A 26,906-nucleotide genomic window follows, 5' to 3' on the forward strand; every position below is an offset into this window, starting at 1 on the left:
CTAAATATGTGCTGAGGAGTAAAAACAGATGACTTATATTATCTTTATTTGCAAATGAAAGTTACTTTAGATTTGCATGACATTACAATTAGCAATAGGAACACCCAACCTCGTCCTGGTGGAGAAAAGAGTTTTTGAAATATTCTGGCAGAGCAAGGAAAAGTTTATACAGTAAGGACAGATCAAGGAGCATGGCAGCATCATTTTTTCTCTACTGTTCTAATTCAGTGATTCTCAAAGTATGCTCCTAAGAGCCAGAGGCCTCCCTGAGACCCTTTCAGGGGCTTCACAAGCACACCATAAGTGACCAACATCTGCCCCCTTCCTGGTTTCCTCATCTGTCCTTCCCACCGCCCTTTGTTCATGGGTCTCCTTCCTCATTCCCTTCCTGTTCCAGCTCTTCACCAAGATTTGACATTGGGCTCAGTGCTCTGCCACTCTGCACTTGCAGTGGCATTCTGAGGCTCTCCAAGAATTTCCACCTCATTGGACCACACAAAACCCACCATACCAAACCAAAACAGCTAAGAAAAATCTGAAGTAGTTCCTCCAGCAGCAGCTGGTAAGCAGTTGTAAAGTGCTGGACACCAGAAGCTAAGCAGGGTCAGGCCTGGTTAGTACTTGGATGGGAGACCACGTGGGAATACCGGGTGCTGTAGGCTTATACCATAGTCTTTCGAGACTGAAGGTTGCCAACCAGGCAAAAAAAAAAAAAAAATCTGTATACCAAGGCCAAATAACTACACAAGAAAAAATTCCTACCCAGCTCCAGAAGCAACCAGCTAATCTCAGTCTGTGCAAAGGAACAGTGGAGAGAGGAAGAGTCAGACGCCAAAGCACACTAAAGCAACAGGCTTGAATGCTGAGTAACAATCAGTAAAGTTCTGCATCTGAAAATGCCAGTCCAGTAAGTTGTCCTGGATTTTTCATGTCCTTTTAGTGTCCTGATGAGGTCAGGCAAGATAATCCCAATGCACAGAAGTGGAGGCAAACCAGCATTCCTAAACTAATCCAACCAGGGCTGTAGATGCAGAGCCCTTATGTTAAAGGTAGGCTTTCCCCAATGTGCTCTTTGAAAAGGTGAATGTGGACTTGAATTGATTGGAACTTCTTGCTACCTACTCCCTCACCATTAACCAATGGTGAGGTAGTAGATAGCAGGAAGTTCCAATCAATTCAAGTTAATAGTTAATTAAATTACTGCTTGCCTTTATAATGAAAAAGGCCTGTAGCCCTACTTAAATCCACATTTTCATCTCGTGTCTTTATTCTGGGAGTGGGAGCAACAGGGCTATGCTATTTGTGACTAACTTCTAAGAACATTATGTTCAGATTACGATTTGTGGTAAATTTAAATTTAAAATATAAAACAAAACTAAAATAATATCTACACTTTCATTTATATGTGTGTTTATTGCCATTTCAGATAGCACTATCATAATCCACCTGCAACCCATCTGCTCCACAATTCACTTCTATTACCAGACACCTTTGATTCCACCATCAAAAGTTGTTTTAACTTGATTTCTTTGGATGATTCTAGTTGTAACCCTGTTGTGGCACAAACCTTAAAATATGGCATTCTAGTATCCTAAACATAACCTTGTAGTGCTACAGGAGAGAGGATGCTTCTTGTGGAATCTTTTCTGTCTTGCTCTGCTTTGATGTCTGGCCAGGAAATTGACCAATATTGAGAATAATGCCTGCAACTGCATTTTAGCCCAAAGTAAGTTTTTTTCCTTTTGGGGATGTGAAAGACATTGGGTCCTTTCTTCATTTTTTCCTCCCCTCCCCCAGGACTTTTGGTACTGAACTGAAAATTTGAGAGTGCTTGATTCCTGTTTATATCGAACAGCCATCTGATTTTAGGAGTAGGTTACCTCAGAATGCCACATGCAAGGGAGTGGCACCAGGATATAGGTCTCTTGTCTTGTGGGCTTGAGGCATCTGGTGGATCACTGTGAGATACAGGAAGCTGGACTAGATGGACCTTTAGCCTGATTCATTATGCTGTTCTTATGTTCTTATAATTGCCCACCTCTGGTGAAAGCAGGAATTGGGTGCACTCATTCATTTATAGCACAATCCTCATTTTGCCCACTCCGATGTAAGTCTTACTGACTTCAATGAGACTTACTTCCAGGTAAGTCTCATCAATAAAAGGACATACTTTCTTGTCTTAAAAACTCACAGTTGACAACCTTAGGGCATAAGGTTTTAGATGGTAGTTTGGGGTGAGAATAAATAACAAACAGCTATAGGCTTTTGGAACATGAGATGCAGAAGTTCAGAATTCCTATCACTATAATGAATAGTTCCTGTGAATTAATGTTGGCTAGATGTTGAGCTGGTGGGAAGAAACAACATATAAAGACTACGGATGTCATTCTTAAGGGAGCACTCTATCGGGCTGCAATCCTAACCACACTTTCCTGAGAGTAAGCCCCATTGAACAAAATAGAACTTACTTCTGAGTAGACCTGATTAGGATTGTGCCTTCAGTCAATGTTCGGGAATCAGCCATACTTCTTAAACCCAAGTCTTTTGAAATGGACCCAACTGGTACCGTGTTTCCCCGATAATAAGACCTATCCCGAAAATAAGCCCTCCCCTTACTGTGTAAGATTCCTCTAAAATAAGCCCTCCCCCGAAAATAAGCCCTATTGAGATTGCTACTGTAGTGAAGGTGATCCCCTGCGCTACACGCTACATTACGGTACCCTCTGTATGCACCGTCCCCCCCCCCCCGGGTGAAACGCACGCCGCGCTCCGAGCTGCATCCAATCAGAGCTGCAGCAGTGAGCGCGTCATCCTGTTCTTCCCCAGTGATTTGCTTGCTGGCGCCATTGAGAGCAGTGCCGCGGAGGAGAGCTGAGGCAGGACAACATAAAAACCCGGTATGTAAGCGGGAGTGAGGGGGCATGATGGAGGATAAAAGAAGAACTCAGGAGGCATGATGGAGGATAAAAGGGGCATGATGGAGGATAAAAGAAGAACTCAGGAGGCATGATGGAGGATAAAGTAAGCACTCAGGGGGCATGATGGAGGATAGAAGAACTCAGGGGGCATGATGGAGGATAAAATAAGCACTCAGGGGGCATGATGGAGGATAAAAGAAGAACTCAGGGGGCATGATTTGTTCACATTTACCTGTTTATTAAAATTGCTGTCAATGTTCATTAAAATAAGCCCTCCCCTGAAAATAAGCCTTCTGGTGTTTTTCTGTCCAAAAAAAATAATAAGACAGTGTCTTATTATCGGGGAAACACGGTATGTTTTTATGCTTCCAATTTAAGCAGCTATCATTTAGCACCCTTTCACAAAGACATTTGTTTTTACTGATGATCTGTAACTAATTCTATGTTGTTTTTTTTCTCTAGAATTCATAATGCATTCTTTATTACAGTGAGATTAGTGAATAAAAACAGTTATCTGAGACTTATATACAAGGTGTGTGCCACTTAACAACAGGGATACGTTATCTGACCCTCATTGTTATGCGATTAAGTCATTAAGTGAACATTCAGTTGACACTAGCTGGCTGCACAGGCTGTTTTATTATTATTATTATTATTATTATTATTATTATTATTATTATTATTATTATTATTATTATTATTATTAACAGTATTTATATACCACTTTTCAACTAAAAAGTTCACAGAGATAGATTGCCTCTTCTTTGCATTAAGAGCTTCTCTGTTGTGTAAACAGACACTATTGCAGGCTATGGGGGATGCAATGGCCTCATTCAGAGTATCTTTATTATGCTTTGACCACTGTCATATATGCGGTCTTTCGTTAAGCCGCGCATGCCTGTATTCCCATTAGTGCCTGTAGTCAGATTGCTATTGTGTAGTGTGTGGTTCTTAGAAATGGTTGCACCTGCTGCCATTTCTTCCTATTCAAGCACATTTTAAGTGCAGAGGTGGTAGTTTGCTACTATGATGGTGGCAATAATCTTAATTAGGAATGAGTATATCTTCTGTATTATTTGTTCCATCAGTTCACTCAACCGTGTTCCATCCCTCTAAATTCCATCCACTGTAACTAGGAGAACGTATAAAATTAACTGAAGTGATGCACCAGTAGTGCCCCTAAGCCCCAATTCAGACAACCGATCCAGAGGGACACCATGGCCAATGGTGCTGTAAGCTGCTGAGAGGTCTAGCAGTACCAGCAGGTTTGCACTCCTCCAATCTAGTCATCTGTGCAGATCATCCAAGAGGTTCCTGAAGGTGGTCAGGGGGATGCCTCCTTGGCACCCTGGCTACTACACTGTAGCTACAGTGTGCCACAGAGTTCTATTGTGCTCCTCACGCTTTTTAACATCTACATGAAACTCCTGGGGGAGATCATCTGCAATGCTGCATTTCTTTCAAGCTGATCTGGAATTTCCAAAGGATCCTTGCACAGGGATGCAGAATGGTAAGCACCACTCATGGTGGGGGGGCTTTATCCAAACACTGGATCTGGCCCATGCACCAGGGTCTGGATAACCGTATTATAAAGAAAAATTCATAAAGCTTTGAAGACCATACAGCCCAGTCCTCATCACCTTTCCAGTGCCAATGCAGCCCTGAGGAAAAGGAACAAATGTTCCCTTCTCTTGAGAAGCACTTCATGACTGCTGCCCCCACCACCGCCACTGGATGCCATGCATACCCCTTTGGCATAGCTGCATCAGCACTTGAAAATTGGATAGCATTGGGTCCTCAGAAAATACTGGAGGATTTGTAACACCTTGGCTTCACTTCCAAAACAAGGCCAAGATTAGAAGAATTTGGGCCATCCCTCCGAAAGGCTGGGGGGAAAGTTATTGATGTCAATTGACCTTACAAGGCTCCAAAGGGAAAGTAATAACAAAGCCGTTGGGTCTATTTTCTCTTCAGTACTCACACAGTGTAGTTTCCATTAATGTCAGTAGGGGATTACAGACTTTCGCGGAAGGGAGCTTATCCTCCAGTGCTGAAAATGATTGATTACCATTAGGACTTTGGGAATAGAAAGGAACTTAGAACTCAAGAAATGTGGCAGAAATGTAGGGACGTTTATCCACTAAATAACTGAATGCATGAACAGAAATTGCTTTTCATATGGGAGCCAAATGTTTAACTTTAGCAGTTACCGAGATGTATTAATAATATTTAAGTGGCATAATGGTTCCTGATGCCTCCTCACATTAGCAGAGCTTAATAGGTCAGGGGGATGTTCACAAAAAAAGTCCTGTTAATCTATGGAAATGACAAAGCTGTTTCGCCAAGGTCTTGATTTTTATGGACTGAGCATTTTGCATTTTCAAAGGATCCAGTATCATTTATCTCTCACTGGTAAATGATCTAAAATTCCCAGTGCACAACACACTGTGAGCACTGCCATAAATTAATTATATGTGTTTTCCTGCTTAAATTATTTTGTCAGTGGAATAATTCTGCAGTTGAGAGAAAAAGAACAACAGGCCTGATTTTGACCTCTGCTGTAGCCTTTTCATGTCCTCATTAGAAGCATAAGAACCTAAAAAGTGAATGAAGAGCTCACTGCTCAATGTGTATTCTTCTTTGGGGGCAATCCTAACACACTTTCCAGCACAGGCATAAGGGCAATGCAGCTCGGAGGTAAGGGAACAAACATTTCCTTACTTTAAGGAGGCCTCCATGTCTGGGCAGGAGGTCTGGTCTGGGCAGGAGGTCTGGTCTAGAGGGTAGAGCCTCCGCTAGCTGGAAGATAACATCAGAAGGTTGCCAGTTTGAGACTACTGGCAGCTCCCTGAACGGGGAGACCTTGAAAGCAGCTGACAAGCTGAGCCGAGTTATTCCATCTGCTCTGAGCAAAGAAGCGTCTTGGCTGCCCTCCATGTGAGAGATGAAGGAGCTGCTTGTCAGCCTGCGTGGGAGGCACTAGAGGCCAGAAGTGAGATCAGACCCAGAAGATCCATCTGAAATGTTGTGTGGTTCTTGAAAGAGAGAACAGTCTATGATTGCAAAAATCCCCTTGAGGGATTTAGAAACGCCTGGCTATGTAAACAGCCTTGAATAAAGTCAGAGGAGTAATCCGATGACCAGAAAGGCGGTATATAAATACCTAGTTGTTGTTGTTGTGCCCAATTGCAGGATGCAGCACATGCCCCATTGGCACAGCTATACCAGTGCTGGAATGGTGGTTAAGATTTGGGCCTAAGTCATACAATACTTTTACATTTTACAGCAAAAAGTGTTGATCTAAGGTCCAACTCATAGCCAACTTTCCAGCACTGACATAGCTGTGCCAATGGGGCATGTGCTGCATCCCACAGTTGGGTGGCAGTCATAGAGGCCTCTTCAAGGTAAGGGAATGTTTGTTCCCTTACCTCAGAGCTGCACTGCACTTACCTTAATGCTGAAAAGTTGGTTAGGATTGTGTCCTAATTGAAATAACCCAATCCTAACCCACTTTCCAGCACCTATATAGCTGCAATGTAGCCCTGAGGTAAGAGAATAAGCTTTACCTTGAGGGGGTCTCCATGACTCCTTCCCACCACAGAACGCAGTGCGCATCCGCATGGCTGCACTGATGCTGGAAAATTGGTTAGGATCGGGCTGTAAGTTTTGTATGTTTTCCAATTTCAGCCCAAGCCTTCCTTGTGCCTGGGATTAACCAAATGTGGTGCTGCTCCCCCTTCCTTTATGGTGAACAAAGCATGCCGTGCATTTCCCCTGCTTTTTATTTGTTTTGTCGCAACATGTGAAGTATGACACACATGTGCATGTGTTGCAGGTGCTTGCCTGGAGAGCATGACCCAGGCTAGTAGCATGATTGCAAAGCTGGGGGGATAGCAAGACGCCTCAGTTCCCACAAACTTTGTGGAAGGCCACATTTGCAATTTGTCAAGAGCAATCATCCCCCCACCTCTATTAGACTGCCTTGAAAGAAGCCTTGCCCAGCTTTCATTTCTTAGAAAATTCCATAACTGACCCCTCCTTTTGTCCTCACAACCATCCTGTGAAGTAAGGTTGTGTTTGAGGTACAGTGTCTGGTCCAAGGTCACCAAAGAAGCCTGATGTCTGCGTGGACGTTTTGAACCTGGATCTTCTAGGTCTCAGTCCAACACTGGAATCACCACACTGCAAACCAACATTATAGCAGTCTTATCATCATCCACAGAGCCATTAAACTAAGCTATAATAGCTGAAATGAATTAAATTGTAAGCAGTAATCATTGTACTCTCATTTAATTGAGCTGTATGCCGTATCAGGTCAGCTGATTTTTTTTTCTCTGATGTAATTCTCAGAAATAAGACGTGGCAATAATTCAGAGGGCAATGAGGCATTATGAGGTGAAAGAAATGCTAATATAAAAATGCAGTATAATTCTACAAAAGTAATTTTTGTATTCTTTTTAGAGTAAACATTATTTTTAGAGTGTTTGTGTCTTAATTATTAAAACTGTAAAACTTTGAATTTAGGACCCTTCTGTCTAACATTGTAAAAATGTAGTTACTAATAATTTATTTTCTTGTTTTGCCTAAGATTGAGATGTAAATGTACTAGATGGAGAGAAAACTATATTTCAGTGTTTTAAATGGTATTAGAAAGTTAATTGCTTTGCCCTGGTGCCAAAAATTAACCTAAATAACAGTGCCATCTGCTGAAAAGTTATCATGACTTGCACGAAAATTTTAAGAGTTTCCAGCTGGTGCAAACAGTGGAATGAGGCAGAATTAAAAAGAGAAAATAAAATGGATACAGTAAAAATTAAAAAAAAAAAAAACTAACTAACTATAATAGCAAATGTTTAAAAAGAGGAGATAAAATGGCCTGAAATAAAAATATGAAAGCATTAGTATAGTTCAGTTCAGTACTTAGAAAAAGAGAGCAGAGATAGATGGGCTGTATTCTAACATGTTCGCATTTAAATAGAAGAGATCAAGTTCCATTGAGTGTCCTACATTATGGGACCTCAAGGTTCGTATAGAATTTCTTTGATGATTATCAGGTTCAAAGATCATGGATTAGCTTCAAAAGTTAGACTTTATGGGGCATAAGCCATGGGCCCACATTCATGCCTGGTCAAATCTGAGCAGCTAGAATCCACTACTGTCACTGCTCTCTCTTGCCTCCCCATAAGCCAGAGAGGCTTTAGCTTAATTGGACCAATTCAGCCCAATCGGGCCACATGTGTGGGGTGCCTTCATGGCTGCAGCGGAGAGTGGGTAACCCTCAGCCACAACCAACACTTTGCACTTCAATGCAGGGGCTGGCATGGTGACTGAAGGTCTTGTGCCTGCCCACATGCTACTGGTTCTGATTGGGTCAAAATTAGCTCCCTAGATGCAGTTGGTGGTGATGTCATCATGTTACTGCCACCTATCCAGATCCAGATCATGTTACTGCCACCTATCCAGATCCAGATCCAGGTCTACAGAGCTTGCATCCTGAGTACACTTCTGTACTGCAGCGAGTAATGGACTCTTCGATAACAACAGGAGAGGAAACTGAACGCTTTCCACATGCGCTGCCTCCGACGTATTCTCGGCATCACCTGGCAGGACAAAGTTCCAAACAACACAGTCCTGGAACGTGCTGGAATCCCTAGCATGTATGCACTGCTGAAACAGAGATGCCTGCATTGGCTCGGTCATGTTGTAAGAATGGATGATGGCCGGATCCCAAAGGATCTCCTCTATGGATAACTCGTGCAAGGAAAGCGCCCTACAGGTAGACCACAGCTGCGATACAAGGACATCTGCAAGAGGGATCTGAAGGCCTTAGGAGTGGACCTCAACAGGTGGGAAACCCTAGCCTCTGACCAGCCCGCTTGGAGGCAGGCTGTGCAGCATGGCCTTTCCCAGTTTGAAGAGACACTTGGTCAACAGGCTGAGGCAAAGAGGTAAAGAAGGAAGGCCCATAGCCAGGGAGACAGACCAGGGACAAACTGCACTTGCTCCCGGTGTGGAAGGGATTGTCACTCCCGAATTGGCCTTTTCAGCCACACTAGACGCTGTTCCAGAACCACCATTCAGAGCGCAATACCATAGTCTTTCGAGACTGAAGATTGCCAACACTGCCACCTACTTCTAGGTGCTGCACTTCAAGCAAGGTGCCATCGGCTTCAGGCTTGCTTCTCCTGCTTATTGGGTGGCTGCAGGGAAGCAATGGCAGCAGCAAATTAGCACTTCTTATGATGCTTAAGCCATCGATAAGATCAGGCTATTAATAAGTTGAATAGCAAAAGATCCATTTGGTCCATTTAGAGCTCATTATTCTTTTGGTTTGTGGGGTAGAACAGTAGAATTTTTCCTATCCAGTTTTTAAAGTGTAAAAGGAACATCACGGAAAATATGGCTCCTAGCAGCCATTATATTTTTCCCCCCAAATGCCCTGGACATTATTTTGGTTTGGGACACTACAGAAAAATACGTTTTCCATAAATGCCTTGCATTTTCCCACAATGCCCTATAATGCAATGTATGCAGTATAGTGGGGGAAAGGCACTGAGCCATTTTTTCTTCATATGCATAAGTTTCTCCCCAGATTGTTTTGTGAGCATCTGTCATCAACAGTGACATATCTAGGGTAAATGGCCCATGGTAAGCACTGAAACAGAACTCCTATCCAAAGAGAAGGGGAGATCATGGAGTGAGAAACCAGCTCTATTTCACCAAGCGAGTTCATTCAGCAGACTACACAGAGGAGATCAGGGGTGGGAAGCCAGCTCTGCCCATCGCACCGTGAGTTTATTCAGCAGGCTACAAAGAGAAGGGGAAATGGGAAAGAAATATCTGCAGATATTTCTCTCTTTTGGGAGGTTCCCTGAAATTGGGCAGAAATGCACTATTTGTAGATTATGGGTAAATCCATCCTTGGCACCTTCAGGAGGTACCGAGGGCAGCCATTCCCACTTGCCACACCCTCGATATGCCACTGGTCCTGAAGTATCTGTCAGAGCTTAAAGTGTCCTTTTCCAGTTTTTCAGTCCACTGGTTTCTCCTGTTTCATCTTTGTCCCTTTTTAACCCAAGGACCTGACTGCAATTGATCAGCCTCATGGGTGCTATCTTAGCGACCAAGCAAGGATTATTATGGCACCTTATGCACTAACACAGTGTTTCCCAAACTGTGGATTGCTAGCTGATTTTTGCTGGTTCATGAAAAGTTTTTGAAATATTTTTTTTAAAAAAAATTTGCAAGCACTCTTGCCCATTTTGCAGAAGAAAATTGTTAGCTGGAATGCTAACCTGTAGTATGAGGTCATCTTCATACCCCCCAAATTAAAATGTCACATTTTCCTATTTTGTCTAGTAGTTGGTGTGCCATAGATCATGTGTCAACCCAGTTTTGTCTGGCTTGGAAATCCCTGACTGCACATCTTGCTCACCACTTTAGTAACCTGGGTACTAAACTGGAAATGACTCTAAAGGTTTGGAGAACAGTCCTTATGGAGTTTCTAGGGACTCAATTTCTAAGGAGGGTCTAGAAAATATCTACACACACACACACACACACACACTATACATAGCAGCTTTGGAAGTACAGGACCCCAATTATTATTACTTAATAATTTATTATTATTATTAAGTAAAATCTCTCTCTCTCTCTCTCTCTCTCTCTCTCTCTCTCTCTCTCTCTCTCTCTCTTCCTCTTCTAGTGGGTCACGATAGATTGTCATTTTAAAAAGTGGATCCCAGTGCTAAAACGTTTGAGAAGCATTGCACTAACACATTGATTTCATCTTCAGCACAAAAACAAATGGTGGCATGAAATAGAGACGCTTCATTAACATGCATTCAGCAAATTTATGATAAAACAAATGGGGGTTTAAATAATGAAGATTAATGGCATACCGATGTGGGAGAGGAATGCCCCCATGCATGCACTGTTCCTTCAAAAGCTTTCTGCAGACTTGTGCTGACATAGCTTCACTGAAACGTGCAACAAAACTATTTCTCTTGCTGAAGTTCCATCAAAGAAACAAGGATAGCTCTCCAGAAGGGACTGGAGAGCCAATGGGAATGCAGGGGTGGCTTATAGCCAGTGATCCATTCCTTTTAACTAGGGGGCTTCTGCATTGTACGTCACCTCAGGCTTCTAAACGATTTCCCGAAACAGCACCCTGGACAGCACTTCTCTGTACATCTAGCTTGGGTGCTATAGGCTCAGAATTTTTAGCTCAGAAGGAGAGAACATTTTGAGGGATTTGGGGAAGGAAAAGTTTCGTTAAAACTTTTCTTGGGATAAGGTGTGGTTTGCTGCAGCCATCCTGTCAAGCTGAGGTAACCAAGTTACATAGAAGGTTATACAGAGTCAGACCACAGGTCTGGTATTGGTATTGCTGACACTGTTAAACAGCAGCTCTCCAGGGCTTCACAGCCCAATCCTAACCATCATTGGTGTGATAGGGCAGCACTGAAGAGTGGGTTGTAGGCCTACTCAGGTTAAGGAGACATTTGTTCCACTACACTGTGTAAAGCTCCAGTCTGCCCAATGGGGCTTTTTGAATCTGTGCCAGTGATATTGCTGGTACAAGTCCGAGAAGGCCTGTGTAAGGCTACCAGGCCTGGGAAGAAGGCCTCCTCCACCACCCCCTCCTGGACCTGCCCCACATGCTGTTCTGCCCTCCTCCCATCGAGTATGCCCCCTCCTTGCCTCCTTTCCACCCTCCTGCTGCCCTCTCCCTGTCCCTGCACAGCTCCGCACTCCACTCACCTCCACTGGCTTCCATGGATCTGGAAGCAGCACCAGCTGAGTGGTTCAGGCCTTCTTGCCTGCACTGCTTGCTCATGAGCAGTTGCAAACTTGCTTTATGGCACATTTGCAACACCTAGCGTTGGAGCAGTGATCACTGCATCAGCGCTAGTGTGAGTTAGGATTGTGATGTCAGATGGGTATTTTCCAGCCTTATCTGGAGACAGCAGAGATTGGTTGGTTGGCAACCTTCAGTCTCAAAAGACTATGGTATAAGCCTACAGCACCCGGTATTCCCAGGCAGTCTCCCATCCAAGTACTAACCAGGCTTGTCCCTGCTTAGCTTCTGAGATCAGACAAGATCAGGTATCTGCAGAGATTAAACATTCTCCATGAAAACAAGTACTCTCTTGCTGAAAATTGAGAGAACCTCAAAATGTTGAATGATCATTTGGTGACATATGCTGAAACAAACATTCTTCTTGTGTGATGTAAGAATGATATTCTATTTATTTCATTTTGATCCACAGATAGATATGGGCAGGTGCATGAACATGACACCTTCTCGCAGTGGGAGCACATGTTCTCCCCCTCTACAAGTTATTGTCTTTTCTATGTTTTGTGCAGTGTTATTTAATATCTGACGGGCTCCCTGAGTTCCCTCCCTTGGTAACAGTTCAACATTTACTGTTTGGAGATCTGACTGAAAATGGCTGCTGTGATCTTAATGAAAGACTTAATACATTTTATTTTATGAATCAAACAATGTTGGACGTACCTTTTTAAGTTCTTTGGAGGAAGAATAATAGAGATCCATCTGATTATTAAGAGATTGGAAAGGAAAGATTTCCCATTTTTATCACTCTTTTACACATTTTTTACAACCAATTTATTTCCTGGTGATTTAAAAGCCAGAGTGTATTGTTTGAACATGAATGAACAATTTTCTTGACCATATGTGATATACTAAATGATATCTTTCTCACTCCTTCACTGTATGGTGAATGTACGAGAACTAACAGAGTTTTATTTTTTTTATGTTGTGCTCATGCTGCATTCTTGATTATTTTAAATGATATTTATTTACTTGCAACTCCTATCTTTGCAATAATTGTTCCATTCCAAATGCAGTTGTGGTATGGTGTAGAATGACACTCCTGAACAAAAAATGATATGCATAATGTTCATCTCTGCTCACAGGTAACAATAGCCCAGTACTTTTCTATAGCTCTGCTAACTGAGTAAGAGACACTTTTTTCAAGTGGGTGCTCCTCTTTTTTTAGCAGGGGGAGAGTAACTGGCCCACCTCACCCCAGCAGTATCTTTTCTAGTGGCTGTCTGCTGGTGTTCTTTTGCATCTTTTTAGATTGTGAGCCCTATTGGGACAGGGAGCCATTAATTATTCAATTTTTCTCTGTAAACCGCTTTGTGAACTTTTTGTTGAAAAGCGGTATATAAATAATAATAATAATAATAATAATAATAATAATAATAATAATAATAATAATAATAGCTTTTTGATTTTCTTTATAAAGTTTGAGAAATGGAAATCCTCTCTGTATAAAATTATTCAGGCCTACAAAATTGAGGGTCAGAAACATTTTTACCAAACTTTATGGTGGTTTGATGTGAGTTTGGGTTGCCGATTCCAAAAATGGCATCCGTTTTGCCCTATCACATCTAGTTTTGGAGATATAGTATAGCCTCATTAGTGAATAGTTACATAAGAACCATAAGAACATAAGAACAGCCCCACTAGATCAGGCCATAGGCCCATCTAGTCCAGTTTCCTGTATCTCACAGCGGCCCACCAAATGTTCCAGGGAGCACACCAGATAACAAGAGACCTCATCCTGGTGCCCTCCCTTGCATCTGGCATTCTGACATAGCCCATTTCTAAAATCAGGAGGTTGCACATACACATCGTGGCTTGTAACCCATAATGGATTTTTCCTCCAGAAACTTGTCCAATCCCCTTTTAAAGGCATCCAGGCCAGATGCCATCACCTCATCCTGTGGCAAGGAGTTCCACAGACCAAACACGCTGAGTAAATAAATATTTTCTTTTGTCTGTCCTAACTCTCCCAACACGCAATTTTAGTGGATGTCCCCTGGTTCTGGTGTTCAAGCAGCTTCCTTCTCATGAGGAAGCTGCTTGAACCATTCACCAAAGAGGCTATGCTGCTTCTCTAAAACTAGACGTGATAGGGCAAAAACGATGTCATTTTTTGAATCGGCGCCCCAAATATACCCAGGAATTGGTGTAACGTTTAAGGAAGCAAAATGTGTGTTGGCCTGTGTTATTTGTGATGCTGAACACCTATGATATTTTCATGTTGTAGTAGCTACTGCATCTCATACCCTTAGAGAAACAGAGACCTGCTCATAGCCCTTTTCTCTTGAGGTTACTTGTTCATTTCCAGAAAGAGATGCTTTCTTGTGTTAGTGTGAACTTTTCATCAGCTGGTCACTCACTTTGCATTAGTATATTCTCTTTTAAATGTTAGTATGTTACAGCTTAATTGCTCTTGTGCTATGAAAGTTTCCCTGCTACTGTGTTATTGGTAGTGCTTCTGGGTTCCTTCTGTTGATTGGAAATGGAGTCCTGTGAGGTGTTTGTTTTCCTCTTTTCAAAAACTAATTTTTGTACTTCATGGCAAGATAGTACAGTATGCATGTTCAACCTTTTTCTCTTCATTATTAGGCCAGATCTAAAACTATCCAAAACTACCCTCAGTAGTGACACAGGTCCAAGAATACCTGTTCAGGTGGTGAAGGCTTACCTTGAGGAGGCCTCCAGAACTGCCCCCCTACAGGTTGCAGCACATGCTCCAGTGACACAGCTGTATCCTCAGGGAGGAGGATTTTGATTAGATTAGGCTGACAAGTCCATATGAAAATGAGTAAACATTTCTTTCATATATGTATTTGCAACCAGGAAAGGCAGTTCATTAGGACAAAATCACACAATTATACGATACTCTGTTCCAGTGGCGGACCTGGGGTGGGGCAGGGGGCAAATGCCCCAGGGGCTGTATTTGCCGCATGCTTGCCTCGCCCCCGCTGCTGCCATCTCTGCCCACCGCACTGCCCTGCTTGCCCATCTGAGCCATTCTGCAAGCAGGCAAGGCTCCGTGCAGTGCTTGGAAGTGGACTAGAAGCCTTCTGAGGCTTCCTCCACAGTTTTAAGCAATATTTACGGTTTCATGGGGAAACTGAGGCTCCAAGAGCCTTAGTACGTTCCTTGGGAGGGGGCTGGCATGTCAAGGGCCTGCTCCGGAATTCAATGAGAGCAGCTCCACTACTTCTCTGTTCAGTTCTGTCAATTATGTTCTCCTTTTTGGTAAAAAGCAGTGTCACCCAAGGGTATCTACTTTTGAGAGCAGCTATCACAAGTCCAACCATTCACCGTTGTTACTCTTTCCTGATCCTACTGTATATATCTTGTGCCTTTTCCTTCAAATCCCTCTTTCCCCACAAAGCCTTTGGTTTAACCTGTTAACTTTCATTTCCAGCTGCATACAAGTACATACACATGTGACTGTGTTAGCTCCCATTTTCTTTGCTATTCTTCAGTCTTCCTTCCATTATCGGTTGTCTCTCACATTGTCTATTTTAGATTGCAAATTCCTTGGGAAAAGGCACTTGTCTATTTCTTTGCCTATGCAACTCTGAAAGGCAAAGCATACATGGACAGGCCTTCAGGGAGGCATCTATATGCACCTACATTTTGCATTTGCAAAATCTATCACTCATAAGAGTGCTTTTTCTTGCAAAACACTTGTTTGCAGTGAAATCTGTAATTACTGGCATGCCTTCCAGATTCTCTTTGAAATACAGGACTCCCAGATTGCACTTAGCTATCAGAATTCAATTTAAAAAAAAAAAAGCTTGCAGTGGAGCGTGTAGGTTGGTTCTTTAAAAAAATGTTTCTTTGGGATTTTAACTGATTCAGCTACTTCTGGTCAGTTGCTTCCCTAGCAACATGCTTGGGGCAATGTTTGTCTCCCAATATGATTTATATTCCAACCATATAAACAAGTGAAAACCTTCTAAAAATATTCCATCATCTCATTCATCTATGATCCACCACCACTGTATGACAGCTCTTCTCGTCCACTCCAGGCTAATAGGTACAGAACTTCCCAGTGGAGAAAACAAAACAACTTTGATAATTGGAAGAGTGAACAATATTATCCATCACAAACTACTTTGCCGAAATAGACTGGCCATGGCAGTTACCCTGGCATTAAAGTCAGGGGTCTGAGAAAGTAAGAACACACTTTTTCTTCCCCACTAATTTTGAATCAATAAGTTTATTTTCATGCTGAACTTCATGTTGATTGATATTTTGATTTAGGTTGCAACTATATATGTGTTTACCTGGGTATAATACTCATAGGAAAAGCAGAAATATAAGAGCAACAGGTAGAGGAAATGTTGGATCAGACCACACAAGAGCAGATAGCCTACCTCAATAGGGGTTGTCTAGACAAATCTGAGCATATATAGCCATTTTTTGGCACTGTAGCGAAACGAAACATGATACCATATTAAGCTACTTCAGCCGCTTGATTTCAAGACTAGCAGTGCAATCCTGTGCATGCCTACTTACAAGAAGGTCCCATTGCTTTCAGTAGGGCTTGCTCCCAGGAAAGTGGGCATAAGATTGCAACCTTGGTTTTGGATTATGAGAAACCAATACCTGTGATGGGGTGGGGTTAGATAATTCTCTGTGCTGCTTCCTTTCCTTTCCTTTTCTCATCTACTCTTGAATAACACAGGCCGACACACATTTTGCTTCCTTAAACGTTACACCAATTCCTGGGTAAATTTGGGGTGCTGATTCCAAAAATGGCATCTGTTTTGCCCTATTACGTGTAGTTTTGGAGACATGGCATAGCCTCTTTGGTGAATGGTTCAAGCAGCTTCCTCATGAGGAAGCCTACACCATGGCTTCCTCATGAGGAAGCTGCTTGAACCATTCACTAATGGGGCTATACTATATCTCCAAAAGTAGACATGATAGGGCAAAACGGATGCCATTTTTGGAATCAGCACCCCAAATCCATATCAAACCACCATAAAGTTTGGGGGAAATGTTTCTGACACTCAATTTTGTAGGCCTGTGATAATCTGCATTGTTCTTGAATAATGAAATAGATTGGGCTGTTTGGGGAGGGATTTATGACAGCAAAGAGGCTTACACTGTCATAAAATGGCTGCCAGAGCAAACAGTGGCCAGTTTGGGAGCGCTGCTGCAAGACGTGGCAGTACTCCATGCCTGTTGCTTGGCAATGCTGCACCTACCAGATCAGGCAGGGCAGCTGTGTGATAGGGTGGGGAAGGGGAAAAATTGGGTGGGGAGAGGGAGGAACAGAGGCAAGGAGGCTATAGAAGGACAAATCCAGCAGTGATGGTGCATGTTGGATCCTAATACCCTCTTTTAGCAACCTCCTAACCCCTTTCTTCTCCTTGGACTTGCACCAACCACAGAGCTGGCTCAGATTCTGGGAGGCCCATTGCTGAGCAGGAGGCTTACAGAGAGATAAGGAAAAATAATTCCCCTTTCCCCTCTGAAACCTCTTGATCTACCCTCCTCCCGGGTTGGATACAGCAACAGCGCACTTGTTTTTGGCTTCATTGACAGGAAGGATAGGATTGGGATTTAAATGGGGAGGGCAGCATCTGAAAGTCTTTCCCACATTATCAGCACCCTCCCTCCAGATGAAGCATCACTCAGGTGGGAAAGAGCCACATGATCAGCACTGTCCATGTGTTTCTGTAACCAGCTGCTATGCTGATGGTATCACAGAACAAAGAGGTGTGGTTGCCTGTGAAGTAGGCTTGCAACTCTTTGCAACTGTTCTTTTTCTTCACGTCCCAAGCAAGTAGCTCCCTATCTGTTTTATGGAAGGTAATTGGACATTCAAGAACACCTTAGGCTGAAATCCATTGGGAATAAGCTCCACTGAATATAAGTAAACATAGGATCATGCCACCCATGTGTTCAGCAACTGTTACCCTGCACATGCCCGATCTCAGCTGATCTCGGAAGCTAAGCAGGGTCAGGCCTGGTTAGTACTTGGATGGGAGACTGCCTGAGAATACCAGGTGCTGTAGGCTTATATACCATAGTCTCTCGAGACTGAAGGTTGCCAACCATGTGTTCTATTAATCATTTTTCTGAACCTTCCTCAAAAGCCATTCATGCCAAATCCTATAGTCTTTCTTGCTATTTTTTGAATCTTGAGTAAACGCAGACAACAAGTGACTTACTGTAGTGCTATATAACCACATGTGTAGCCAGCCACCAGTGTTGTCTGTGTTGGAAGAATTTTACCATATATCTACACCCAAGAAAATGCATGAGAGTTTAAAAGAGCAGAGTGGAAGATATAAGTGCACACCTTCTGAAGAACGTATCTTCCTACAGAGGAGGATACCCTGCCTCTGGAGAAGGTGTACTGATGAGTGATGAAGATGATGCAACCCTATATTCCTATGTGCATCTTTCACAAATATCCACTCAATGCATTACTTTAAATGGTCAGAATATTTTGTATATAATGTAAATCAAATATCGACTTAAAAGAAGAGTATCTAGTCAGAATTTGGTATCAAGTGAAAAAAATTGATATACCGTAATGTGGAAACTGTTCTAATTTCACATACACACACAAACACATTATGAATCTGGGCAAAAACATTATCCTGTCTCCTAGAAATGTTCTTAATTTGTTGCACACAGATTTGTATCCCTACTATGCAGTGTTCAGATCTACACAAGAATAACTTCTTCCACTGGTTCTATTTCCTGCTTCTGCACTTAACAAAAGTGATCCTATTGTTACGACTTCATCTTTCCTTTCATTTCATGGTCAGGGATAGAGCACATGTTAAATTAGTGGAGAAAAATGCAGGTTCCTGGCCTACACAAGTCTTCTGAAAGAATGCTTACAAAGTAAAATCTGGACATTATAAAGCCATTTTATATTTTGCCATGTTGGCAAAAGCCGGAGGTCTCAATCCAGAAACATGCACAGCAGTGACTGCCTACCTGCTGGGAAAATAGTCATTAGCTTTGACAGCACTGATAATCTGTTCAGGTCAAAGCAAAAGGGGGGATCTGACTTTTGCACAAACGCAGATACACACCTTTACCTTTCCCAACAAGGAAATCACACTGTCAAAGCTGACTGAACAAGCCATCTGTTCAACACTGTACATGTGGCCCAATCCAGTAAACAGAACAGAGCATTCCGCCCAGGGTGATGAATGTTGGCACAGATCCACATGCAGCACCAATTTACTGCTGGTGTTGCTGCTTATCCAGCAAGGGGATGAAAGCATACAGTCCTGATTACTCTTGCTGAAACGGTGTAATAGAGAGAAGATCAAGTACGCTTCTGTGAATCTAGTATGTAAAAAAGGTTATAATCTGTACATTCCTAGTTACTGCATTCTGTACTTTACCTAGGATCTCTTCTGTGCTTGGAAGGAGGTTGAAGCTATGGAGTTCCTCCACATGAAACGTCAGGAGATGTGCCAATGCCATGCAGTGCAAAAGACTGTAGACCAGTGGTTCTCACACATTTAGCATCAGGACCCACTCTTCAGAATGAGAATCTCTCAGGACCCACCAGAAGTGATGTCATGACCGGAAGTGACATCAACAAGCAGGAAAATTTTTAACAATCCTAGGCTGCAATCCTACCCACACTTACCCAGGAGTAAGTCTCATTTACTATCATTGTTAAAAAAAAATATACGTAGTAGCTTGTTAAAGTACAGGTCTGTAACATTTCCCCAAATGCAATCACATTCCATGATAGCATCAAGTCTAATATATTAAAAATAAAATATAGAAATGAATGGGGACTCACCTGAAATTGGTTCTTGACCCACCTAGTGGGGCCCGACTCACAGTTTGAGAAACACTGCTGGACAATGTAAACTTGAGCTATATACTGCCTCCAGCGGCCCTTTGGAAATATGATGGCCTAGACATCAGCCTCTAGGCAAATTTCTCAGTTTGCTTCCTTCTGAACCTGATGCTTCTCCTCAGCTATGGTCCTTTGCAAAAAGTCTTAAAGGATACACATGAGCACTCCTGCTGATGACATCACTGCTCCTGCCATAGAAGTCCCAGAACTCTGCTCCATCCCTACAACATCATTTGACCTGAGTACAAATGTTTAGGATTGCTGCAGCAGCCTGTATTGTATACAGATTCTCACAACTGTTAGGGCTCTTATCCAGGAAACCATTCAAAACCTACCCCTTTCTTGCTATGAATAAAAACAGGATTTGGATGCGTTGTGTTTTTTTTCTTAACTGTGGGAAAATTAGCCTTTCTTTCAGAATGCATTTTATTTCTTTACATTTTTGAAGAGATTCCTCAACTGCATCTTATTACAAACTGCAATTGGAGAACTCAGACACTGTTCCAAGTTATTACAGCTAATCCACCAAGTATTGGGCTCATGCCAAACATTCAAAGATAAGAAGTTAGAACAATTTCATTGCAAGAACACGGACAAATAAAGGGAAATCTCTTACAATGAAACTGAGCATCTGTCAAAAGAATTAGCCAATTTGCACTCAGCTGTTAGATGTCTGGTATTACCATATGTGTAAAAGCCTGCAGCAGGGCGCTAGGCAAGTCGTCCTGACACCTGGAGCTGCATGTGAAAAGCTGCCCCCTTATGCAGTGATGTGCCGGCCTCTAGTCCTTCCACTCACCAATGTTCTACTCAGCACTCCCTGCCCCTCTACATTTCTTCTTCCTCTCTATACCCCTCTTCCTTTTTCGACCCAGCAATCAAAGGAGCAGCAACGGAGGCAAGTTGACAGACAGAGATGGGTGCACCCCCATCTCTTTCTTGAGGCAACTACTTCAGCTGGCCTCATGGATAGCCAGACCCTGGAGTAAAGCTTCAAACACTTTTAAAAACATATTCAAAAGCAATGTACTTGCCAAGGATTTCTCATTCTCCTTTTAAAGCATTCTCTTTGTAGAAGGGCACTGTTCAAAGAACATAAAAAAACCTAGTGCTAAAATCATGGGTTCATTTGCCGTTTTCGTAAACAGGATATCCACCAGTTGATTGAATAACATTTTCCAGCTCTTTGCCAACCATTATATGTTAACGTTATCTGCTTCAATACTGCCAATATTTAAAAAAAAAAAATCTTTCAGGACTAAGTACTATGGCACTTTTGTCATAAATAACACATTGCAAAATGGGAGGCCAGCATTTTATTATTATTATTATTTTAAAGAACATGGAGATGATTCCACATTCTGTTTGATAGACAGCTGAGAACACTCACAGAATGGAAGCAGCTTCAGACACGCCATACAAGAAGCTACAGAGGACGTGCAAATGGCTTCTTTTCATGTCTCCTGTGCAATGTGCAAAGCCTAGACTTGAAAACACATGCATCAAAACTGGGGCATGCATGTTTCACCATTGGCACAGCCAAAAAGGAGGAAAAATGACTCATGCTTTCTTTGTCACTGTGTGTAATGGCTACATCCATCCACAGTCTGAACTGAACTGTCCACAAATATTAACTTTGGAATATTATTGCATGCTGTATATGACAATGCTTGGAAAGATGCAAATAGGCGGTGCATGATTCATGCATTCATACACAAACTGCATGTGGATTTCTGAACAAGGCTATAGATGGGACAGAACGTTGGGCTACGAGACTTCCAAATCAGACTGAGATTGGGGGGGGGGGAGACATTGCAGAGAGAATCCCGATCACCCAATTAAAGAGGTGGTCAGAGTTTGTTTTGCCTGGCCAGGGCACGAGAGTCCAGTCCCTCCCCAAGGGACATTTAAAAGGGGACCTTTAAAAGGGGGCAAGACCCAGCCCTCTTCCTCCTTGTGCACGTGGGCACCGTGGGAATAGCATCAGTTTTTGCTTCTGGCATTCTTGAGAAAGCAGCAGTTTGGGGCTTTCCAGCAGGCTTTTGGCTCGAAAGGTAAGGTGAAGGGGTCTGCCCGCTTCACCCCCCCGGGTTTGACCCTGCATTGGGTTGATCCCTTAGCCCCCCTTGCATGGCTCATTTTCCCGATTTCCCACGGTGCCCAACAGGCGGTGGCGAACCCCCCATCCCCCCCAATTTTGGCACAGTACCAGCATGTGCTTGCTCACGGTGGGGCCTGCGTTCTCGGGCTGGCGGGTCGCTCAGGGCACTAGCGGGTTGGGGTGCTGCGGGGCTGGGCAGAGCTGCGTGGGTCGGTGCTACGGGGCCGGCCGCCCCCGGTTGCTTCTTGCACGAGGGCTGGTCGCAGGGCAGGGCCTCTGATGGCCTCGGGCGACGCCGGCACTTCCTGGTGCCCGCTGGGCCCTGGCTGGGCTGCTCAGGGCGGGCATGAGGAGGGGCTGCTCCGACTCTGTTGCCGGCTGGCTGCTGGCGACCGGCAGCTCGGCGCCGGTAGAGGGCGGCTACCTCCAGGGCCAGAGGGCGGCCGCCATCTTGGGAGGGCCTTCTCTTCTGCCTCTCCACCTGACGACGCTTCTGCGCATGTGCAGGGCCGGCGCCATCTTGGGATGGTCGTCGGCCTTTGCGCATGTGCAAATCGGCACCAGCTTGCGCACGCGTGGTCAGCGCCATCTTTGGGAGGCATTCCGTGACCAGCGCGGGCGCCATGTTGGGAGGGTCGCTCCTTCTGCTCCTGCCCAGCGGGGCAATGGCGCCGGCTTCACGGGTACGCGGTCGGCGCCATGTTGAAGGGACAGGCTTTGGCCATCTTGAGAGAGTTTTCCCCCCCTTGCTGGGGGCGTTCGGCGGCCGGGCCAGGCCTCGCCAGGCTGCCTACCGCGGCGCAATCTGCGCCTTGTAGGCTACCCCCCCTCGGGGGGTTTGCCTGGGTGGCTTGGACCCCGGGCCCCGCTGGGCTGTCGGTGGCGGTACTGTAGGCGCCTGGGGGGGTTTGACCCCCCGCCTTGCACCAGCAGGGTGGGGAGCCGCCGCCCAGGTCAACTTGTGGGGTGCTCCTGACCTTCCCACAGTGAGCGGAGTTCCCTGTATCCAGGCGGATGGGTCACCTATGTAGGCTCCTCAATTATCGCCCCCCCTTTGGCAATGTGTATGGTCCTGTCCCTTGGGACTCCCCCCCGCTGAGCTGTTGGGCTTCAGTGATTCCCCCTTCCAGGCACAGCCTGGGGGCAGTGCATGGCTGTGGGGGGGGGAACTGGTGCGGTTGGTTTGCCTTGCTACCCCCCATGGAGGTTTGGAAGTATTGGAGCGCAAGCGGGTTTACAAGTGAGAGTTTATCTGGCACTAACTACTTGTTTTCATCTCTTCCCTTCCAGGATAGCTCCTTTGTTTCTTTGCTCAAATCTCTCTTCAACATGCGTAGGTCTCAGCATAGAGCCAACCGCAAGGCGCCTGCTGCCGCACTGCCTGCTGGGAGCGCGGGGGCATCTATGGCGGGGCAGGTGGTCCCCACGCCAGGGCTGGATAGCATAGCTGCGCAGGTCATGGCATTACAGGGGGAGATGGTTCCTTCATTAGGTACTCCCCGAGAAGCGGGTGTGCTCCTCCCTGTCCAATATCCTGCAGGGGATTTTGGACAGGCTCACAGCCTTGGAGGGCTGCAGGTTGGTGGCGGTGGCGATGCCAGCAGCAGATGAGAGGCCTGCCGCAGGCCCGGCTTTGACACCGGCGAGGGAATCTCTGGAGGCCTCTACAGTCAGTGAGGCAGCACCGGCTTCATCCAGGTGTGTAGCAGTTCCCAACCCCAACACGGGGGCCCAGGCCACCGTGGATGAGTATGAAAGGAGAGGCCTGATGGGAATTGCGGAAGTCTGGGGAGGTCATGCCGTTCCGCAGGACCAGTGTGGGAGTCCAGGGTCTGTATTGGATGGCCCGGAAGGGCAACCGGGATTGCGTCAGCCTTCACCCGTCCTGGCCATGACGGAGACTGCGCAGCCCCGCTGCTTGTCAGTATCTGCGCAACTGATGGAGGGTGGACAGCCTGCTTCCATGCAGGGATGGACCGCCCAGCAGGCTGCATATCAGCAGGGTGGTACGGCACAGGCAGTTCTTCCTTGACAAGCAGTGGCTGTGTTGCATGTGGGCCCCTCTCAGGTGCAGGACGGTGCCCTAGGAGCAGGCGCGCAGATGGCCGCGGGGGTTGCAGGGCCAGGTGAGCTCCCTCAGGTACAAGGTGAGGCTTACTCAGCATCACAGCTGGCCAATACAGCCCAAGCCTGGCATGCTGGGCTGCCCGTCCAGAGCGGGGTGGGGCAGGCGGCTGGCGCATGGCCGCTAGCATCACCAGCTTCCAAGGCGGTGGTTCAGGGGGCTCCCCCCTTCCCCCTATGCCATACGGGGAGGAGGCTCTTCCACTTGGGGATCATCTGGCCCCGGTGGTTAAAGAGAAGATATGAAAGGGTGAGTATGTGGACCTCTTCAGCCTTCTACACAGGGAGCCCGAGCCCGAGATCAGGCCAGGGGAGTGCAATAGGGAACATCAGACAGTGCGTAAGCCCAAAATTGATCGGAATTGGACTAATTGGCTAGCAGGGTTTACCATCTACATGGGAGTAGTACTGCAGAGGGATCTGTCCAAAGGCCCGGCGCTGGCAAAGTACCTGGACTTGATTCACAGGGCCTTTAGGGGATACTTGGGCTCGGGTTGGTTGGCGTATGATGAGCAGTTCCGCATGCGCATGGGAAATAATCCTCAGCTTTCTTGGGAAAGGAAGAACTCTGAGTTGTGGATGCAACTTGTGATGGCGGGAGGTGCTGCTGTGGGAGAGCGTTCTGACAGCGGCCACCTGATTGCCAGGAGCAACAATTCACGCCTGGCGGGGCCACCGCAGGTGGGAGCGCTGGGCTGACGGGTTCAACCCCCGCATGCTTGCTACGAATATGCATCGTCAGGTTACTGTTCTAGAGCAAGTTGTACCTTCCTGCACAACTGTGGACTGTGCAGTGCAGGCCACCCGATCACCTCATGCCTGAGGGGTTACCGCGATAGGAGAGCTAGGCGCCGGGGCTCAGGTCAGAAGAAGGGAGGGGAGGCAGGTGACGCTTCCACTTCCAAAGCGGTCAAGTCCAATTAGGCTGCCGAGGTTGGCCAAGCTGCTGCGCGAATACCCTGATTGCACTGCGGCAGAATTCCTATGGGAGGGTTTCTCTCACGGTTTCCGTATACACTCACCACATCCTAAGGGTGTGAGTTTAGCTAGAAACCTGAAGTCAGTCACGGGCATGGAGGACATAGTCCAGAGGAAGATTGCCAAAGAGGTGAGTTTAGGGCGATTTGGGGCCCTTTTCCTACTCCCCCCTTGCCTGACCTTAAGGTTTCTCCACTGGGGGTGGTGCCTAAGAAGGCCCCAGGGGAATACCGCCTCATTCACCATTTGTCCTACCCCAAAGGGACATCGGTGAATGATGGAATCCCTGACCAGTACTGCACGGTCTATTACACGTCTATCGATCAAGCAGTACGCATATTGAGATGATGCGGACCAGGTGCGCTTATGGCTAAATGTGATTTCGAGTCCGCTTTCCGCCTGCTTCCGGTGCATCCTGCAGATTTTTGCCTGCTGGGCTTTGCCTTCCAGGGCCAGTTTTACTTGGATCGGTCACTCTCAATGGGGTGTTCGCTGAGTTGTGCCACTTTTGTACGCTTTAGTACAATGCTGGAGTGGGCCCTACGGAGGTGGTGCGGAACACGAACTACCGCGCATTATCTCAATGACTTTATTTTTATGGGCCCAGCGGGCACAGGTCAGTGCCAGAGGCTGCTCACCACTTTTGAGACCTTGACACGCGAATTAGGAGTCCCGCTGGCTCAGGACAAGACAGAGGGCCCCTCTTCCCGCATGACCTTTCTGGGCATTGAGCTTGACTTGGTGGCGGCGGCAAGCAGGCTCCCAAGCAACAAGTTGACAGCGCTAGTGTCCAGATTGCAGGCGGTTATGCAAGTGAAGAAGGTTACGCGAGAATTGCAGGCTCTGGTAGGGTACCTGAATTTTGCTTGCAGGGTGGTTGCGCCAGGGAGGGCTTTCCTGCGTAGATTGTGTGAGGCAATGGCAGGGTTGCGCTCGCCACACCACAGGGTGTGGGTCACAGCGGCCATGCGGGAGGACATGGTGGTCTGGCTTCGTTTCCTGGAGGAATTAAACAGGGTTTCATTTTGGCGTGCTGAGCAGCTGCTCAAGGCTGACTTGCAGGTGCACTCAGACGCAGCGGGAGGTTTTGGTTTTGGCATCTTTTTCCTCGGCCAATGGTGCGCTGCACCGTGGCCACGGAGCTGGGTCAGGCCGGCATCACGGCCGACCTTACTTTCCTGGAGCTTTTCCCCATAGTGGTAGCAGTGCACATCTGGGCTGGTGAGTTCCAGAATGCTCAGGTGCGTTTCTGGTGCGACAACCAGGTGGTGGTGGCAGTAGTGAACTCGATGTCTTCCAAATCTCCCAGGGTCATGAGGCTTGTGCAGGGGTTCGTTTTGCAATGCCTGCGCATCAACGCTCTTTTCATAGCTCAGCACGTTCCAGGGGTTGAGAATTGCATCGTGGATGCTTTGTCTCGATTTCAGGAGGACCGATTTCGGGAACTCGCCCCTGGGGCAGCGCCATCCCCGGACCACATGCCTCCTTGGCTCTGGGACCTTGGCTTACAGAGGTAAATGAGGTCATATGCACCTCACTGGCGCCCAGCACACAGAGGGGCTACTCACGGAAGGTAACGGAGTTCGCTGATTTTAGGCTGGCGGCTGGCTTGCCCAGCCTATGGCCGGCACTGGTGGAGCACCTGCTACTTTTCCTTCTCCACCTGCAGCGGTCTGGGAGGGTGGTTAGCTCCCTCCCGGGCTTCATGTCTGCTCTAGCCTTCGTTTCAAAAGCAGGGGGCTACCCCGATTTCACTCAAGATTTCAGAGTGCGGAGGATGTTAGATGGCTTCGCCAGGAAAACACCCCCTGTCCGGGACCACAGGCGCCCCATCACACCAGAGTTGCTCAGGGGTATCGCAGGGGCCTTCACGACCCTCTGTGCGTCACCATGTGAGGTTCAACTTTTCAGGGCCACATTGCTTACAGCCTTCTTTGGCGCTTTTCGTCCCAGTGAGTTCCTGGCAAAAAACAAGACTGATCAATCTGCGCGGGCCCTCCGGAGGGTGGACCTAACCTGGGTGCCTGGAGGAGTCTTAATTAACCTCGGGCAGTCTAAGACAGACCAAAGGGGCATCGGTTGCTTGGTGACCCTTAG

At 45.9% G+C, this 26,906-nt stretch overlaps 1 pseudogene; it reads left to right on the forward strand.

Annotated features, from left to right (window-relative positions):
• Nucleotides 1-17,666: 17,666 nt before the first annotated feature.
• LOC136647129 (5S ribosomal RNA) lies at nucleotides 17,667-17,786 on the forward strand (annotated as a pseudogene).
• The last annotated feature ends 9,120 nt before the right edge of the window (nucleotides 17,787-26,906 follow it).

Source organism: Tiliqua scincoides, chromosome 3 (assembly GCF_035046505.1).
Source record: "Tiliqua scincoides isolate rTilSci1 chromosome 3, rTilSci1.hap2, whole genome shotgun sequence".
In the NCBI taxonomy this organism is placed as follows: Eukaryota; Metazoa; Chordata; class Lepidosauria; order Squamata; family Scincidae; genus Tiliqua; species Tiliqua scincoides.